General features: G+C 33.1%; 1 long non-coding RNA gene across 1 annotated transcript; it reads left to right on the forward strand.

The window, feature by feature from the left end:
• Nucleotides 1-17,228: 17,228 nt before the first annotated feature.
• LOC142181404 (uncharacterized) lies at nt 17,229-17,930 on the forward strand. Its single transcript, XR_012710082.1, has 3 exons — nt 17,229-17,291; nt 17,372-17,430; nt 17,877-17,930. It is a non-coding gene; the product is annotated as an uncharacterized LOC142181404 (long non-coding RNA).
• Nucleotides 17,931-19,352: the final 1,422 nt, after the last annotated feature.

The following is a 19,352-nucleotide window of genomic DNA, read 5'->3' on the forward strand; positions in this document are numbered from 1 at the left end:
GTTGTACCCTGCGAAGCTTGATACACGGATTCCTAACACATTTTGAAATCCAATTTTCAAGTCCGACTCAAACTCTCTATCTATAAAAGGAGAAGAAGGAAGAGAAAAGGATTCATTCGAAAAAGAAGAACCATTTGAAAAAACCATCCTCTATGTATAATATAGTAATTTTCCTCCTCCTCTAAGCTTGTAAGAAAAATAAGTTCATCAGCTTGTACGAAGTAATTTTCAAAGTTTTCAGTAAGGTTTTCGGGTTTCCCGAAAGGGAAATCTCTCTCCTATAAGCATGTAAGTTATTCATCTTTATCTAAATTATGTTTCTGATAAACATTACCCCAGTTTGTATTTTACTAAATTTATGATTGTTAATTAGTTTGTATTTTACTGTTCTTATGATTATTAGTAAGTTAACACTATGTCTGTACATTAAATTATTATATAACACTCTTAGTATATGGTTAGCTTCCCAATTTCTTAACAAATATGATGGATTAACCTGTAAATTCCTAGGAAAAACTGGTTAAAAAACCTAATTGCTAAAGAAAGGGTATAAGTGTTTAACCATGGCCGGTGTGAGGTTAAAGAAATAGAAGTTAAGAAAAGAGTAAAATCTTTAAACGATTGGGAATAAGAGATGAACAGAGTAGTAAAAAAAAGTTACGGGGTAATATCAGTTCATAATTTAGCTAATATGTTAACTTTACAAGTCTATAGAATAAAAGAGAGAGAGTACCGAATAGGATTTTCACAAATATAAGATTTAACTGCAAAGAATTTTTACTATTAATGTCCAATAACCGCAACAACTACACCCATCCAGAAAGTTTTGCTAGAAGCCTTACCCAAAATTTAGAAGAATTTATAATAGACATAGATAGTGGATTCTATTCTATAATAGATCTATCAGTACATTTTATCTACCTAGAACAAAATAACAGAATCTGTTTAGATAAATATAGAAAACAATTATACCTATTATTGGAAATATTCAGATATCATCAGTCAATCTACTCCCTCTATCAGAGAAGAAGGTTTCAAAGAAGGAGGAGAAGATAATACGCCACATCTTTATATTTTATTATTTTGTAATCCCCCTTTTATTCTGGTATATTTTTTCCACCATCTAATATGTCTTTTAGAATTTTACCAGAATGTGTCATAGACAGACCCAGTAAAAATGCACGAAGAAAGCATTGAATAGACAGGATTTACTTGTCCAGAAGGACATTTTGAATGGTTAGTAATGCCATTTGGATTGGTGTTGCTGCCCAGGATGCTGTCTTAACATATGGTTTACCCTAATGGTCGGCAGTAGTAAGCATGGAAATAATTTATTTCCATGCTTACTAATAAATGAAGAAATAGATGGTTGAGAGTATAAGTGTGGCGTATCCACGTTATAAAACCATCAGAATAGGGCAAAGAATTAGATATTTTTAATAACGAGGATTTTCAGAATTTCCTTTTTCATGAAATAGAAAGAACAAGTTTTGAAATACAAGAGGAGAAAAGTTATATTCAAACAACTAGAAATAAGATAAAATATATTCCACTAGGGTAAACCATATGTTAAGACAACATCCTATAGCCAAAGAAATAGCCTTTAACTATTGGCTTTTAAGAAGAGATATAGTCAGAAAAGAAGAGCTAAAGAAAATACTAAAAGGAACTAAAACACTACTATCATCAACTCTAGAACTAGCTAAACAAATAGAAGCATCAGATTCCAAAATAAATAGAGAACAAAGTTATATACTTAAAAGAAGTATTAACTTAGAAACCATATCAGCTTTAGAGTGGGAAATACAAAGTTTAGAAGGAGAAATATATTCACAAAATCAACGAATAAAGTTCTTTAAGAAAAGAAAAATTTGGATACCCTTAGGATAGACAATATAGCTACCTTAAAAAACCTAGAATATTTAGATTTAAAAATATATCCAGAAAAGAAGTATAGAATAGTAAAAGATAATACGGTAATTAAGTGTAATTTTAGCAGTGGAGAACATATATTACATAGCGAAGACAAACAATACAATACAATAGTAGATTTAATAATAAATTTTGGAGAAAAAACACAAGAAAATAATAAAAATTTAATAAGAACACTAGAACTAGTAGAAGCATTACAAATTAAACAGAAAAAGACTCTAGAGAAACTAGAACAAAATTTAGACTTCATAAAATCACAAGAACTAGAAATAGACAGAAAAATACAATATTTAAATAATAAGTTTAATCTAGAAAAAATACCTACGAAAAACGAAATAGAAAAATTAATTAAAGCTATTACGGAAAAACCTCAGGAATTAGAAACACAAACGACTAGGCTAATAGAAAGAATAACATATCAAGTAGAAGTATTAAAAAGTGAGATAAGTGTTTTAAAGGAAGAAATAGACAAAATAAAGGAAATCGCTCTTTCATGAGTGATATAGAATTAGACCCAATATATGAAGAAGCATTAAAACTTACAGAAAGAATTCAACCCAACCCAGAAGGACTAACTAGTTATATCCCTCAAGGAAAGGCAGATCAAACAATAATAAAATAAAATAATACTTTAATAATATTACTTTTAGAAATTAATAAAAAACTAGATAAAATTATTAAAGAAAAAGAGATAAAAACAGAAATCCCAAAGGTTGACGATCTAATAGAACAATTAAAAAGCGTTGAAATAACACCACAAAAAGATAGAATTAAAATAAGAAAACCACAAAAATGGACTTTCTTCCAGGTGGGAGAAACGAAGAAAGATCAAGAGTAAGTTTTTCAGATAATAGAATAGGTAATAATATGTTAACAAGAATCATAACTAGAAAAAGAGAAGATGACAATCAGATACTAGATGAAATAATAGATATAGACAAAGACATACAGATTTTTCAGCAGAATCAACTAAGGTTACTAAATCCAAAAATATTATATAATACAGGGTATTTTTCAAATAATTCTCAACTATATAGACATTATAGAGAAGAACAATTATCAGCTATAGGAAGTAAAGTAGCTACATTAAATTTAGTAAATCCAGATTCAGTAAGACAAATAAAGAACTATAAAAGGAATTTAATGCATATGGGATTAATAGTAATCGGATTAAAAGGATTAACTAGAAAAAACTTAGGAACTAAAGTATTAGTAGTAGTATATGATGACAGATGGTCAGATCAAAAGAAATTCATACTAGGTTTAACAGAGGTAGACATGACAAATAATGGAGGAATATTTTATATCAGCCCAAATTTTATGATAAATGTAGCAGAATTTGGAAAAAATATTAAAATAGGAATACAGACTAAAGGATATGAAGAAATGAACAATGGAAATAATTTATTAATATGTGTAGGTTTCATAGGAAAAATGGCAACAAGTAGTAATACAAGATTCAAAATTAAAGTAGACGATGTAGTCGAGGTGATGGGAAATAAAGGAATAAAACTAATAAAGCCTATGAATATAAATCCAGAAGAATATGCTGGACTAGAATGGAATTTAGAAGACTTTGCAAAACCAAAAATATTTAAGCCAGAATCGCATTTAATGTACACAAACTCAAAAGGAGAAACCTCAATTAGATTTACTAATTATAATTATTCTACCCAAAAGGAAATAGACGATACAACGGAAAGCACAGTAGAAGATACTGATACTGAGTTTATGAACATAGAAGTAATACCAGGCGAATTTGAAGTAGATATAGCACTAGAAAGAGCAAAGAAACTAGTTAAGAAAAATAAAACTCAGACTTTCCAGTGTAAAGGATGTAAACTTAGAACGCTAATCTTAAGCGAAGTAGAAGAACACTTTAGGAAATGTGAATTAAGAACAGATAATTGGGGATATAGAAAAGAAGATATTTTACAGAAAAAATCAGAGAAATTAGATAAAATTTTTGATGAAATACAAGATAGTTATGAAGAAACAGAAACAGAATCCTTAATAAGCCTAAAAGAATTGATAGAATCAACTAGTTCTAGCCCAAGCCCTTTCCAAAGAACAACCTATCAAAGCACAGTAGATACTAGCACAGGGAATGTACCTCGACAAAGAGTTTACAGAATAGATCACGACACGGAAATAGAAACTGTAAAACCATCAGGAAAAAGAATGCCTATAGAAGAACCTATAAGACTACAGGAAGGAGGAAGTAAGGGTAAAATATTAAATATAGCGGCTCATGATCCACAAATGTGGAACTCAGTAATAGACCTATGGAAAGGAATAGTAGTAGCGGACTTTATAAAAACCTATAATGATACAGATGCAGAAACAATGTATAAATATATGGAAACTTTCTTAGGAGAATCAACCAAAGGCCTATGGGAAGCCTATAAAACAGAGTTCCCACAAGATTTCCAAATGTTAATAGCAATGGGAGCAAATCCTTATAATTTTACAAATAAGATACATAGTTTAATTACAGGAGAAAATTCAAATAGTGGATTAGTAGTATTACAGAAAAATGCTTTAATAAAACTAGAACAATTAAGTATAAGTAGTTGGTTTCATATAAAAAAGTTTTTAAATGATTATTTTTATTATTGTACTATAAGCAGGAATGCTTTTGATCAGAATTAAGGTAAAAAATTATTCAATAAATTACCAGGAGTTTTAGGAGGAGAAATAGAAGAAAGATGGTATAAAAGAGAAGGAGTAATACAGAATCCTCATGCAAAATGGTCTATAGGACATAAAATACAACATATAATGGAAGTACTACAAGAAAAATGTACTAATCTACAAATACAGAAGCAATTAAAACAAAATAATATGAGTTTTTGTAGATCGACTGTATACACAACGCAGAGTTATGATAAAAATGAGTATAAAAGGAAAAAATATAGAAAATATAAACCGCAATACAATAAAGGATATAATAGAAAAAATTATTATCTTAGAAAATCATCAGCTAGAAAGCCATATTTAGACAAAGATAGACATGTTAGGAAATATAGAACAGACAGAAATTATAAAAATAAATTAGAATGCTTTACTTGTGGTAGTGCCGAACATCTGGCGAATACATGCCCAAAGAGAATTAATTATAAAACAAGGAATTCAAAGTTAATAGAAGATTTTCAAGAAACTTTAATAAATGTAGATGAATATATGTCAGATAATGAAAGCATATACTCAATAGTAAGTGTAGAAATAGAAGAAAAAACCCAGATTGACACCTCAGAATCAGAAGAAGACGATCTAATAAATGAAGTAGGATTAGAATGACTAAATCTAAAAGAAAATAATTTTGCAAATATATCAGACGAATGTGCCCATAATTTCGAAAGAAATAAAGGGTTAGATAGTAACCAATGTTTTATATGTAAATGGTACCCAAGTAGAAATAAAAGAGCTAAATGTAAGCTATGCTATTTAGAAGGATGTATAACTTGTATAGAAAAGGATTTTGAAACTAAAATAAATAAAGAAGAAAAATATTAAGAGACAAGTAATACTACAATAAACTTGAGAATAATGACATTAGAAGCCAGAATAAATGAATTAGAAAAAAGAATACAAAAAATGGAAAAAGGAAAAGAAAAATTAGAAGATATAAAAGAAAGCATAACAACAGTAGAAGAAGAACTAATGAGTATAGAAAATTATGATGCACTCATATGTAATGAAGATAAAAGGTTAAGTACAATAAAAATCCTAACAAGAATCAAAATAGAAGATTATGAAATAGAAACCTTAGCTCTAGTAGATTTTGGATGCACAAGATGCATAATAAATAAAAGAATAGTTCCCCCAAATCTGATAAAAACTTTAGACAAACCAGTTGCAGCCATGCAAATGGATGGAACTCATAATATATGTAAGCATTATATAGATAAATCCCAGATTAGTTTTATAAATACATGCTTAGATTTTTATAAACCAAGCTATAAAGTAGATAAAATTGGGGTAAGAGATTTAAATATAAACATAGATTTTGTAATAGGATTAAGTTTTATATTACATAATAATGGTAGTTGTCTAATAAGTAGGGATGGAGTAATATTCTTTAAAAATCTTACACAAACACCAGTACAAACAATAGAAACTGCAACCAGAATAAGGACAAGATTAAATACAAGCCAGAACACCTTAGAAAATCAAGAAGAATGTTGTAGAGATTGCAAAGATAAAAATACATGTTGTAAAGACTTAAAAGAATCTAAAACCTTAATATTAGAAGAAGATGAAAATAGAGATATATTAGAAAAAGATTATACCTTAATAGACATAGAAACAGAACTATACAATTTTAAAACAGGACTACAAATAATAGGAATAATAAAAAACGAAAAGGATTTAGACAATATAATAAAGATATTAGATGAAATAGAAATAATAGGAGAAAAACCTTTAAAATATTGGGAAAATAATAAAATAATGTGTAAATTAGATATAATTAATCCAGAATATACAATAAAAACAACATCAATAGAAGCTACAAACCAAGATTTAGAAGTCTTTAAAATCCAGATTAAAGAACTTATGAATTTGGGAGTAATAAGAAGATCTACCTCTAAGCATAGTTCGACAGCTTTTATGGTCAGAAATCATAGCGAAATAATAAGTGGAAAAGAAAGAATGGTAATAAATTACAAAAGACTTAATGATAACACTAGAACAGATGGATATAAGCTACCAGATAAGACAGAATTAATAAATAGAATACAAGGAAAAAAGATATTTAGTAAATTTGACTGTAAATCAGGATATTGGCAAGTAAAAATGCGCGAAGAAAGCATTGAATGGACAGCATTTACTTGTCCAGAAAGACATTTTGAATGGTTAGTAATGCCATTTGGATTAAAGACAGCTCCACCAATTTTCCAACGAAAGATGGATAATATATTTGGAGAATATAAGAGATTTGTCTTGGTATATGTAGATGATATATTAGTATTTAATAAAGATATTAAAGAACATTTAGGACATCTGTAGACTGTATTTAGATTATTTGTGGACAATGGAATAATAATTAGTAAAAAGAAAATGGAATTATGCAAAAATTATATAAACTTTCTAGGAGTAATTTTAGGGGATGGAAAAATAAAATTACAACCTCATATTGCTAAAAAGGCCCTAGAAATGCCAGATAAACTAGATAAAACCAAAGAATTACAAAAAGTCTTAGGTATAGTGAACTATGCGAGAAATTTTATAAAAGATTTAGGAAAAATAGCGGGGCCATTATATGCTAAGACAGGCTCTACAGGACAAAAACACTTTAACACAGAGGACATTAAACTAGTACAAAAAGTTAAAGAAAAGATAAGGAATATCCCCGACTTAAACATGCCATTAGAAACAGACTATTTAATTATAGAAACAGACGGTAGTTTTGAAGGATGGGGAGCAGTTTTAAAAGCAAAACCAAATAAATATAGTGACAAAAATACAGAAAAAATATGTGCTTATCAAAGTGGAAAATATAAAGAAAAGGGAAATATGAGTAGCATAGATGCAGAAATATTAGCAGTAATCTATGGATTGAATAGTTTTAAATTATACATATTAAACAAAAAAGAAGTAACAATTAGAACTGATTATGAAGCAATAGTAAAGTTTCATCAAAAAATAAATACAAAAAATAGCAGTAAAAGAAGATGGTTAAATTTTATAGATATTATATCAATATATAACTTAGTTTTTGAACATATTAAAGGAAAATATAATAATTTAGCAGATCAATTAAGTAGACTTAAAATTATGATCAATTAACAAAGCATATTTTGTATGTACAGCATGAGACCAGCAGTTTCAAAGACTACAGACAAAGGGAAGGGCATCCAAGCCTCACTCTCAGACAAATATTTACAGACAGTTTTAGGTAATCTCCATTTTAAGCCACAACCTTTCTTAGAACAGACTAATTTAGAAAGAATAAATTTTGGGAAATATAGTCTTATATTTTTTCCACCATCTAATATGTCTTTTAGAATTTTACCAGAATGTGTCATAGACAGACCCCAAAGGTGCTTAATTGATAACTTATGGATATCATATAATAAAAAAGACACTAAATATTTTATAGCAGCACTTAACGCTTTGGGTCAATATTTTACAAACAAAAATCAAGACAAAAGGTTTAAGTATTATGTAGTTATACATGGAAAAACAAAAGGTATTTTTCAGATATGGTTAGAAGTATTAGATTCCATTAAAGACATAGAAAAACCTCTTTTTAAGGGATTTAATGATTTTACCGAAGCATTAGATTATGCAAGAGGAGTATTAGGACCAAATTACTATATTACCCCAGCTCTAAGATAAAATCCAGAAAAAACTCCTCAATATAACATCCGAAAAGACGATGGTAAAATAATATTTTGCGATCACTGCTCGTTAATGACAGAAGCCTTCAAACGATTAAACCAAAAGAATGACATCTTGACACAAGAAAAGACGAAGCTCATCGAGCAAGTAAAGGTATTAGAACACAGGATACAAGCATTGAAGTTCGAGTTAACACAATCACAGACAACCTCGCAGACTCAGATTATACCACAACCAGATTCAGAAATGAACAGTCCAAAGAGTTCTCCATCTCAAACAAAAATGGATGAGACGGGTGTGCATTCCCCAATGAATGCAGTAAGATCCACTGTATCGGATAGTGATACAGCTAGTCCGGTTCAAACGGTAACCGGTAAAGACAAATCAAATCCGTTGATAGCTGTCACTTTGCCAAAAAGTGAAGATGAAGGTCCATCAAGAAGAAGATTACCAAAGATCTTAACGCAAGGAGAAATGCTAAAGAAAAAGGGAGTGATATCAAAAAGGAAAAAAAATGAGAAAATAGAAAAAATAATTAAACAGACATTAGAGAACTTTTTCTAAGAAAAAGAAGAACAAGACAAGCATATAATTAAAAACCCGAGTCTCAGTCCAAGAAGTCCAAGTCCAAATCCGAGATTAAATCCAGGAAGGGAGCAAAGTTCTGAAGAAACTAATGACTATCTAAATTATCAAGATGCCCAAGACCCGAATGATTATGATTCTGGTATGAGTTTCGACTCAGAAGCCATCCATAATCTAGATACATAAAACCATCAGAACAGGGCAAAGAACAAGACCAACAATACAAGACCAGACCAATAATGAAAACGTGGAAAGAAAGACAAGACGAAGAAAAGACTGGTACCAGAAAAGAAGACAGTTGTGCTAAAAGACGGAGATAAAAAGATGACACAAGATGTGACAAGACAATGACACTATAAGACAAGCCAAAAAAGTTGAGTGGACTAAAAGGGCGCATAAAAAAGGAATCTTCGACAAAGCAACGTGCAGATGGGGCCCAAAGTTGTACCCTGCGAAGCTTGATAGACGGATTCCTAACACATTTTGAAATCCAATTTTCAAGTCCGACTCAAACTCTCTATCTATAAAAGGAGAAGAAGGAAGAGAAAAGGATTCATTCGAAAAAGAAGAACCATTCGAAAAACCCATCCTCTCATCAAAAATTATCCAAAAAACATTGGGAAAATAATAAAGTAATGTGTGTATAATATAGTAATTTTCCTCCTTCTCTAAGCTTGTAAGAAAAATAAGTTCATCAGCTTGTACGAAGTAATTTTCAAAGTTTTCAGTAAGGTTTTCGGGTTTCCCGAAAGGGAAATCTCTCTCCTATAAGCATGTAAGTTATTCATCTTTATCTAAATTATGTTTCTGATAAACATTACCCCAGTTTGTATTTTACTAAATTTATGATTGTTAATTAGTTTGTATTTCACTTTTCTTATGATTATTAGTTAGTTAACACTATGTCTGTACATTAAATTATTATATAACACTCTTAGTATATGGTTAGCTTCCCAATTTCTTAACAAATATGATGGATTAACCTGTAAATTCCTAGGAAAAACTGGTTAAAAAACCTAATTGCTAAAGAAAGGGTATAAGTGTTTAACCATGGCCGGTGTGAGGTTAAAGAAATAGAAGTTAAGAAAAGAGTAAAATCTTTAAACGATTGGGAAGAAGAGATGAACAGAGTAGTAAAAAAAAAGTTACGGGGTAATATCAGTTCATAATTTAGCTAATATGTTAACTTTACAAGTCTATAGAATAAAAGAGAGAGAGTACCGAGTAGGATTTTCACAAATATAAGATTTAACTGGAAAGAATTTTAACTATTAATGTCCAATAACCGCAACAACTACACCCATCCAGAAAGTTTTGCTAGAAGCCTTACCCAAAATTTAGAAGAATTTATAATAGACATAGATAGTGGATTCTATTCTATAATAGATCTAGCAGTACATTTTATCTACCTAGAACAAAATAACAGAATCTGTTTAGATAAATATAGAAAACAATTATACCTATTATCGGAAATATTCAGGTATCATCAGTCAATCTACTCCCACTATCAGAGAAGAAGGTTTCCAAGAAGGAGGAGAAGATAATACGCCACATCTTTATATTTTATTATTTTGTAATCCCCCTTTTATTCTGGTATCAGAGCAAGAAGATTTTTGGACCAAACAGTATATGAAACAATTATTGTCGCCAAATATATAAGTTACCATCACCATCTGATATATATTAGCTATAAGACCATTAGAAATTATAAAAAATATTTAAGAATATTAGAATTAGAATAAGATATTTTTAATACCGAGGATTTTCAGAATTTCCTTTTTCATGAAATAGAAAGAACAAGTATTGAAATACTAAGAGGAGAAAAGTTATATTCAAACAACTAGAAATAAGATAAAATATATTCCACTAGGGTAAACCATATGTTAAGACAACATCCTATAGCCAAATAAATAGCCTTTAACTATTGGCTTTTAAGAAGAGATATAGTCAGAAAATGCTGTCTTTAATCCAAATGGCACTACTAACCATTCAAAATGTCCTTCTGGACAAGTAAATGTTGTTCATTCAATGCTTTCTTCGTGCATTTTTACTTGCCAATATCCTGATTTACAGTCAAATTTACTAAATATCTTTTTTCCTTGTATTCTATTTATTAATTTTGTCTTATCTGGTAGCTTATATCCATATTTTCTAGTGTTATCATTAAGTCTTTTGTAATTTATTACCATTCTTGTTTTTCCCCTTATTATTTCGCTATGATTTCTGACCATAAAAGCTGTCGACCTATGCTTAGAGGTAGATCTTCTTATTACTCCCAAATTCATAAGTTCTTTAATCTGGATTTTAAAGTCTTCTAAATCTTGGTTTGTATATTCTATTGATGCTGTTTTTATTGTATATTCTGGATTAATTATATCTAATTTACACATTACTTTATTATTTTCCCAATGTTTTTTGGATAATTTTTGATGAGAGGATGGGTTTTTCGAATGGTTCTTCTTTTTCGAATGAATCCTTTTCTCTTCCTTCTTCTCCTTTTATAGATAGAGAGTTTGAGTCGGACTTGAAAATTGGATTTCAAAATGTGTTAGGAATTCGTCTATCAAGCTTCGCAGGGTACAACTTTGGGCCCAATCTGCACGTTGCTTTGTCGAAGATTCCTTTTTTATGCGCCCTTTTAGTCCACTCAACTTTTTTGGCTTGTCTTTTAGTGTCATTGTCTTGTCACATCTTGTGTCATCTTTTTATCTCCGTCTTTTAGCACAGCTGTCTTCTTTTCTGGTACCAGTCTTTTCTTCGTCTTGTCTTTCTTTCCACGTTTTCATTCTTGGTCTGGTCTTGTATTGTTGGTCTTGTTCTTTGCCCTGTTCTGATGGTTTTATGTATCTAGATTATGGATGGATTCTGAGTCGAAACTCATACCAGAATCATAATCATTCGGGTCTTGGGCATCTTGATAATTTAGATAGTCATTAGTTTCTTCAGAACTTTGCTCCCTTCCTGGATTTAATCTCGGATTTGGACTTGGACTTCTTGGACTGAGACTCGGGTTTTTAACTATATGTTTGTCTTGTTCTTCTTTTTCTTGGAAAAAGTTCTCTAATGTCTGTTTAATTATTTTTTCTATTTTCTCATTTTTTTTCCTTTTTGATATCACTCCCTTTTTCTTTAGCATTTCTCCTTGCGTTAAGGTCTTTGGTAATATTCTTCTTGATGGACCTTCATCTTCACTTTTTGGCAAAGTGACAGCCATCAACGGATTTGATTTGTCTTTACCGGTTACCGTTTGAACCGGACTAGCTGTATCACTATCCGATACAGTGGATCTTACTGCATTCATTGGGGAATGCACACCCGTCTCATCCATTTTTGTTTGAGATGGAGAACTCTTTGGACTGTTCATTTCTAAATCTGGTTGTGGTATAATCTGAGTTTGCGAGGTTGTCTGTGATTGTGTTAACTCGAACTTCAATGCTTGTATCCTGTGTTCTAATACCTTTACTTGCTCGATGAGCTTCGTCTTTTCTTGTGTCAAGATGTCATTCTTTTGGTTTAATCGTTTGAAGGCTTCTGTCATTGACGAGCAGTGATCGCAAAATATTATTTTACCATCATCTTTTCGGATGTTGTATTGAGGGGTTTTTTCTGAATTTTGTCAGAGAGCTGGGGTAATATAGTAATTTGGTCCTAATACTCCTCTTGAATAATCTAATGCTTCGGTAAAATCATTAAATCCCTTAAAAAGAGGTTTTTCTATGTCTTTAACGAAATCTAACACTTCTAACCATGTCTGAAAAATACCTTTTGTTTTTCCATGTATAACTACATGATACTTAAACCTTTTGTCTTGATTTTTGTCTGTAAAATATTGACCCAAAGCGTTAAGTGCTGCTATAAAATATTTAGTGTCTTTTTTATTATATGATATCCATAAGTTATCAATTAAGCACCTTTGGGGTCTGTCTATGACACATTCTGGTAAAATTCTAAAAGACATATTAGATGGTGGAAAAAATATAAGACTATGTTTCCCAAAATTTATTCTTTCTAAATTAGACTGTTCTAAGAAAGGCTGTGGCTTAAAATGGAGATTACCTAAAACTGTCTGTAAATATTTGTCTGAGGGTGAGGCTTGGATGCCCTTCCCTTTGTCTGTAGTCTTTGAAACTGCTGGTCTCATGTTGTACATACAAAATATGCTTTGTTAATTGATCATAATTTTAAGTCTACTTAATTGATCTGCTAAATTATTATCTTTTCCTTTAATATGTTCAAAAACTAAGTTATATATTGATATAGTATCTATAAAATTTAACCACCTTCTTTTACTGCTATTTTTTGATGAAACTTTACTATTGCTTCACAATTAGTTCTAATTGTTACTTCTTTTTTGTTTAATATGTATAATTTAAAACTATTCAATCCATAGATTTGTAACGACACGACCGGTCGTTTTGAGCTCCGACGCGTCATTCAGCAGTTTGAGGCCATGAGCGGCTTCATCTCAGGTACATTGACTTGTGTGTACGGTCAAAATTAAAATTCAGGAAGTTTGGAGTCAAATCTAAATGGAAATTCTCATTTTGAAAGCTTAAAATTGAAGAAATGAACTAGGATTAGAATTTTGAGTAAACGACCTCGGAATTGAGATCTGAAAGTTCCAGCATGTTCGTATGATGATTTCGGACTTGGGCGTGTGTCCGTATTTGGTTTTGGAAAACCCGTGAGCATTTCGGCGTATATTGTAGAAGTTAGTATTTTAGAAGAATTTCATAAATTTGGGTTGGAAGGCATTTCAGAGTTATAGATGTGTGTTTGGGATGAGTCTGGGAATAGCTCCGTATGGTGATTCTGGAGTTGGGAGCGCAATCGGAAGTGAATTCGGATGTCCGGAGGTCATTTTGAAGTCATTTGGCTAAATATAGAAATTTGAAGGTTTTTGAGAAAATTCGACCGGAAGTGGACATTTTGATATCGGGGTCAGAATGAGATTCCGAAAGTTGGTTCAAGTCCGTAATGTTGAATATGACTTGTGTGCAAAATTTGAAGTCATTCGGACTAGTTTTGGTAAGGTTTGAGACATTTAGTCTCTTTTAAGGAAGCTTAAGTTGGAAAAGTCAACCGGATATTGACTTATGTATTAGAGGGCTCGAAATGAGAATTTTATGGTTCGGATAGATTCATTAGGTGATTTGGGACTTAGGAGTGTGTCCGGAATATTTTTGTGATGACCGGTGTAGAATTAAGCTTGAATTGGCGAAGTTAGTATTTTGGCGAATTCCGGTTGATAGGTGAGATTTTGATCCGGGAGTCGGAATGGAATTCCGAGATTTGCTGTAGCTTTGTTATGTAATTTGTGATGTGTGTGCAAAATTTCAGGTCATTCGGACATTGTTTGGTCGGATTTTTGATCGAAAGTGTATTTTCGGAAGTTTTTTTGGAAACTTAGGCTTGAATTCGATGATGATTTGATGTTTTGATGTTATTTTGGGTGTTTCGAAGGTTGGGACAAGTTTGAATGATATTGTGGGACATGTTGATATAATTGGTTAAGGTCCCGAGGACCTAGGGTGGTTTTCGGAAGGTTAACGGAATGAAATTCGGACCAAAAAGAAAAGAAAAAGCTGCCGAAATTTCTGCTGCAATTTTCTGATTTGGAGAGCCTACTTTAGAAGCTCATATATCGGGATATATAAAGAGTTATATGGTGTACAACCTATCAAATTAAAGATCTTCGAGTCTAGTTTCTAAATCTTCAATCCGTTTGTCATTATGATACTTATACAAGACGTTATGGGTGTTTAAACAGAAGGTGTCCGACAAGAAAATTTTTTAATAGGATGTACAACTTGTATAGCACAAGTGCAAGGTACAACTCGACGAAGCACGGGCAGATTCTTTTAAACACGGATTTGGCTTATTTCTTTCATTTCTTTCATTTGGCTTGGATTATTTTGGAAAGAATTTCAACGGGGATTTCATCAAGCATCAAAGGTGAGTTGTTTCTACTTATTTCCAAGTTTAATACAGGGATTAGAGCTGAAAACTCAAGTAAATTATTGACAAAAATGGTGGTTTAGGGCTTGAAACTTAAGAGAATTAAATGGTGATTTGAGGGGTCAAATGAACTCTGATTTTTGTGAATTTGGTATGTATATACTCGTAGCGAGATAAGGGTCGTATTGATGTAAAAATTTCTGAATTTTGAGACGTGGGCCCGGGGCTCGGGTTTTGCTAATTTCGGGATTTTCAACATTTTTCGAGTCTTTTCGATTGGGTTATATTCCCTTAGCCTATTGTAACGTATTTGTTGTGGTTTTGACTAGATTCGACGAGCGAAGAGGTCGATTCAAGAGGAAAGGGCATTGCGGACTAGTCTACGGCCGGTTAGATGTGAGTAATAGATGTAAATGCTGTTCTGAGGGTTTGAAACCCCGGACTTTCACATCGTAATGCTATATTGAGGCGTGACACGCACTCCATGGCGAGTGCGGGGTCGGATACTATTGGGGATTGTGACTTGGTCCATCCCGTGTGATGTTTATACTATACTGGTGATTGATACACATACTTCATTGATATTACTGGGCTTGATGCCATGTTTAGGGCCTTGTGCCGATTTGTAAAATCCTTAGAGGATTGATATTACTGCTTAGCATGATTTGCATATCATTTAATTTCAGTCCAAGGTTTTAAATGCTGTTTTGCAAACTCAGCCATAATTCTAAGTGTTGAAAACTTAAATGATATTTTAAAATGTATTCCGGGCTGGAAACTTCTGTTTTGTAAATGCCCAAGGGGCTTATTATATTATTTTCTGGACTGATTATAAAGTGACTTGAAACAGTGGTAACAATGACACTGTGTGATATACTTGAAACAGTGGTAACAATGACACTGTGTGATATACTTGAAACAGTGGTAACAATGACACTGTGTGATATACTTGAAACAGTGGTAACAATGACACTGTGTGATATACTTGAAATAGTGGTAACAATGACACTGGATGATATACTTGAACAGTGGTAACAATGGCACTGTATGATATAAATTGGTCAGGTAACAATGGCTGACCGGTCAGGTAACAATGACTAACCAAGATATTGCGCTTGGGCTGTAGGAGCCCCTCCGGAGTCTGTACACACCCCCAGTGAGCGCCGTCGACGATAAATAAATATGGATGGCTCAGGCTGCACACCGCAGTGGGTACTGGAATGTACCATCATATGCATTGCATTGCATTCATGCATTTGTTCATTATTTGTCGTTGTGATATTTCTGGAGATATTTATCTGCTTTTGCTGGTGCTATCTGATCCTTGAGTCTTGGGGCCCGAGTGGCTGACCAGGAACGAAGATATTGCCCGAGGGGCGGGTTTCTGTGCATAGTGACACTGTACCGACCCGAACCGTCGTTTCCTGTATTTATGTCCCGTATTCCCCGTTAAATGCTTATTCATCTTTCAATATGTGTACTTTGTGAATTTGAGTCAATTCAGATCGAGTTTGGTATGAAATGGGACAATTAGTCTCTTTGAGGAAGAATTAGTTTGGAAAAGTCAACCGGACGTTGACTTGTGAGTTAGAGGGCTCGGAATTGAATTCCGATGATTCGGTTAGTTTCGGGGGATGATTTAAGGCCTAGGAGCGCAATCAGAATTAATTTTGGAGGTCCGGTGAAGAAATTAGCTCATTTTGGCGAAGTTAGTATTTTGGCGATTTCCGGTTGATAGGTGAAATTTTGATCCGACGGTCGGAATGGAGTTCCGAGAATTTCCGTAGCTACGTTATGCCATTTTGGATATGTGTGCAAAATTTCAAGTCATTCGGACATATTTTGGTCGAGTTTTGATCGAAAGCGCGTTTTGGAAGTTTTAAAGGAACTTAGACTTGAATTCGGTGTAATTCGATAATTTTGGTATTAGTATAGGTGTTTTGATAATTGGAAAAAGTTTGAATAATATTATAAGATGTATTGGTATTTTTGTTTGAGGTCCCGAGGACCTCGGGATGATTTCGGATGGCTAACGAGAACTTTTCAAGTTGGAAATTTCATAATAGATGAAAGTTGTAAATAAGTACGCACAAGGCCTCACTTTGAACGATAATATCTCTCGTTATATAAGGAGTTGTGTGAGCTACAACCTATCCAATTAAATCCCTTTGAGTCCAGTTTCCAATGCAACAAACCTTTCGTCATTTGGAAGTGTATATAGGAAGTTATGACCATTTCACTGGTCAGGTGTCAGAGCGCGCGAAGTATCGCGCGAAGTCGCGCATTTTGCGCGTCTGAGGCAGAATGCTCAGCAAAACGCGCGAACAAACGCGCGAACAACGCACGAACTACGCGACTGAAGGTTTTTAAGTACCCCAAGACTGGCCTAGAGAGTTTCCAACTCATTTTTGGGGTTAAGGCTTGCTCTCTCAAGGGGATTTCGTCCCAAACTTCATCCCTATGATCCTAAGGTAAGATTTTTGGAGTATTTGGAGTTGATTACTACTCCCAAACACTTATATTAACATGGATTGATCTTAAAAATCCTTAGATTTTCAAGAAATTCCTTCAAGAACTCAAAGGAGGGTTTTGCAAGATTTCTTCCAAAAGGTAATCCTACACCCTTAGACTCACATATATGGATATATTATGGAAATATGAGTATGAATCAAGTATTACAACTTATTGTATGGTGGTTGGAAGCCATAAATTCCCAATTTAAATACATGAACATGGTAGGGATTTAAAGGTGTTTATTTGATGGAATTTTTGTTGGTTTGGGTGTGAATGGTTGATCACACATATGATGTTAGGAGTATAAATTGTTAAAGAATAATAGTGTGATTAATTGTTGGTTAACGGTGATAGTTGGAGGAACCAATGCTATAATTAAAAGGTGTAAATATTTATGCCTACAAGATGTTTGATAATATGCCTAAATGGCATAATTTATGGGATCATTATAGTATCATTAAGGGGCGAAATTCAGATATGTATGGTTAAAACCCCGTCTTTTAGAAATCGAACTTCATCGAGGTTTGTGTGATTTTTTGCAGATTCGTCACACGAGGAGGCCAATTAGAGAGGCAAGGGCATAGCGAGCTAGAGGTGAGTAATAGATGTAAATGCTGTTATGAGGGTTTGAAACCCCGGACTTTCACATCGTAACGAGGTAGCTGTTGACGTCCGCAGCCCCGTTTTCTCCCTTATCTTTGTTATTTATGATAAGTCCAGACTTTGTAAAATATTAGTAAACTCTGTAGTAGCTTATGACTTGTGACACCCCGATTTCGGGCTGAGTTGGGATGGTTTTATTTATTCTATCACGTTTATTTCACATTTATGATTATATTGCCCATGATTTAGACTTATTCCTGCTAAGTAATTATAAAGAGATGTACTGTTTTGTTGATTGGCTAGCATTGTCCTCACGAGAGGCGCCATCACGACCGGGTTGGAATTTTGGGTCGTGACAAACACCGATGGCTAGAATTATTTTGCAACTGTTAAAAAGATTATTTTCAAAAGAGGTTTAAAACTGAGTCAGATATTTTATAAAGAATTTTCATGGAATTACTGTTTTCAAAAAGGGTTGTACCGTCTTAGATAGCATGATGAAGTGTTCTTACGTGATTTCTTATCGCTCAGTTATTATTTACTCTTATTACCACTGAGTTGGAAGTATTCACTTTACTCCCTGCACCACGCGTGCAGTTGCAGGTACTGTTCACCCGGTAGCGGGTTATTAGCGGACTGAAGGTATACTATTGTAGCTGAGCAAGGTGACCGTCAGCGTTCACGGCACCGTATTTCTTCATTGATTCTAAATTCCATTCTGTATATTGCTGGTCTTGTATTAGTATTTAGATCTTTAGATGCTCGTGGCTTGTGACACCCCGATTTCGGGCTGAGTCGGGATGGTTTCCATTATTCTATCATGTTTACTTCACACTTGTGATTATATTATCTGTGAATTAGACTTATTCTTGCTAAGTAATTATAAAGAGATGTATTGTTTTGTTGTTGGCTGGCCTTATCCCCACGAGAGGCGCCATCACGACCGGGTTGGGATTTTGGGTCGTGACAAGTTGGTATCAGAGCCTAGGTTACTTGGTCTCACGAGTCATGAGCCGGTTTAGTAGAGTCTCGCGGATCGGTACAGAGACGTCTGTACTTATCCTCGGGAGGCTGCAGAACCTTTAGGAAAACTTCACATTCTTGAATTTTTATCGTGCGTCCTCGATTCAGCTTGAAAAGAAACTTTTGAAATTCCTTCCACGTGATTGTATGCACCAACGGGCGCTTAGTATCAGATGTGTCTTGATGGCTTTTGATTCCCCGATTGAGGGGCGAGGTGTAATCTCTGTGAGTTTGAAGTTAGACCAGTCAGGAGGACTTGAGGCCAAATCTTTGCCAATGGCTTGAGCACCGAGGTGCTGATTTTGTGAGCAAGTCTTTTGAACTCATATGTTCATTATTGTCCTTGTTAGCCGGAATGGCGGTTGGATATCCACGTGATGAGTATGTTAGTG

The sequence above is a fragment of the Nicotiana tabacum genome, chromosome 1 (genome assembly GCF_000715075.1).
Source record: "Nicotiana tabacum cultivar K326 chromosome 1, ASM71507v2, whole genome shotgun sequence".
Lineage (NCBI taxonomy): Eukaryota > Viridiplantae > Streptophyta > Magnoliopsida > Solanales > Solanaceae > Nicotiana > Nicotiana tabacum.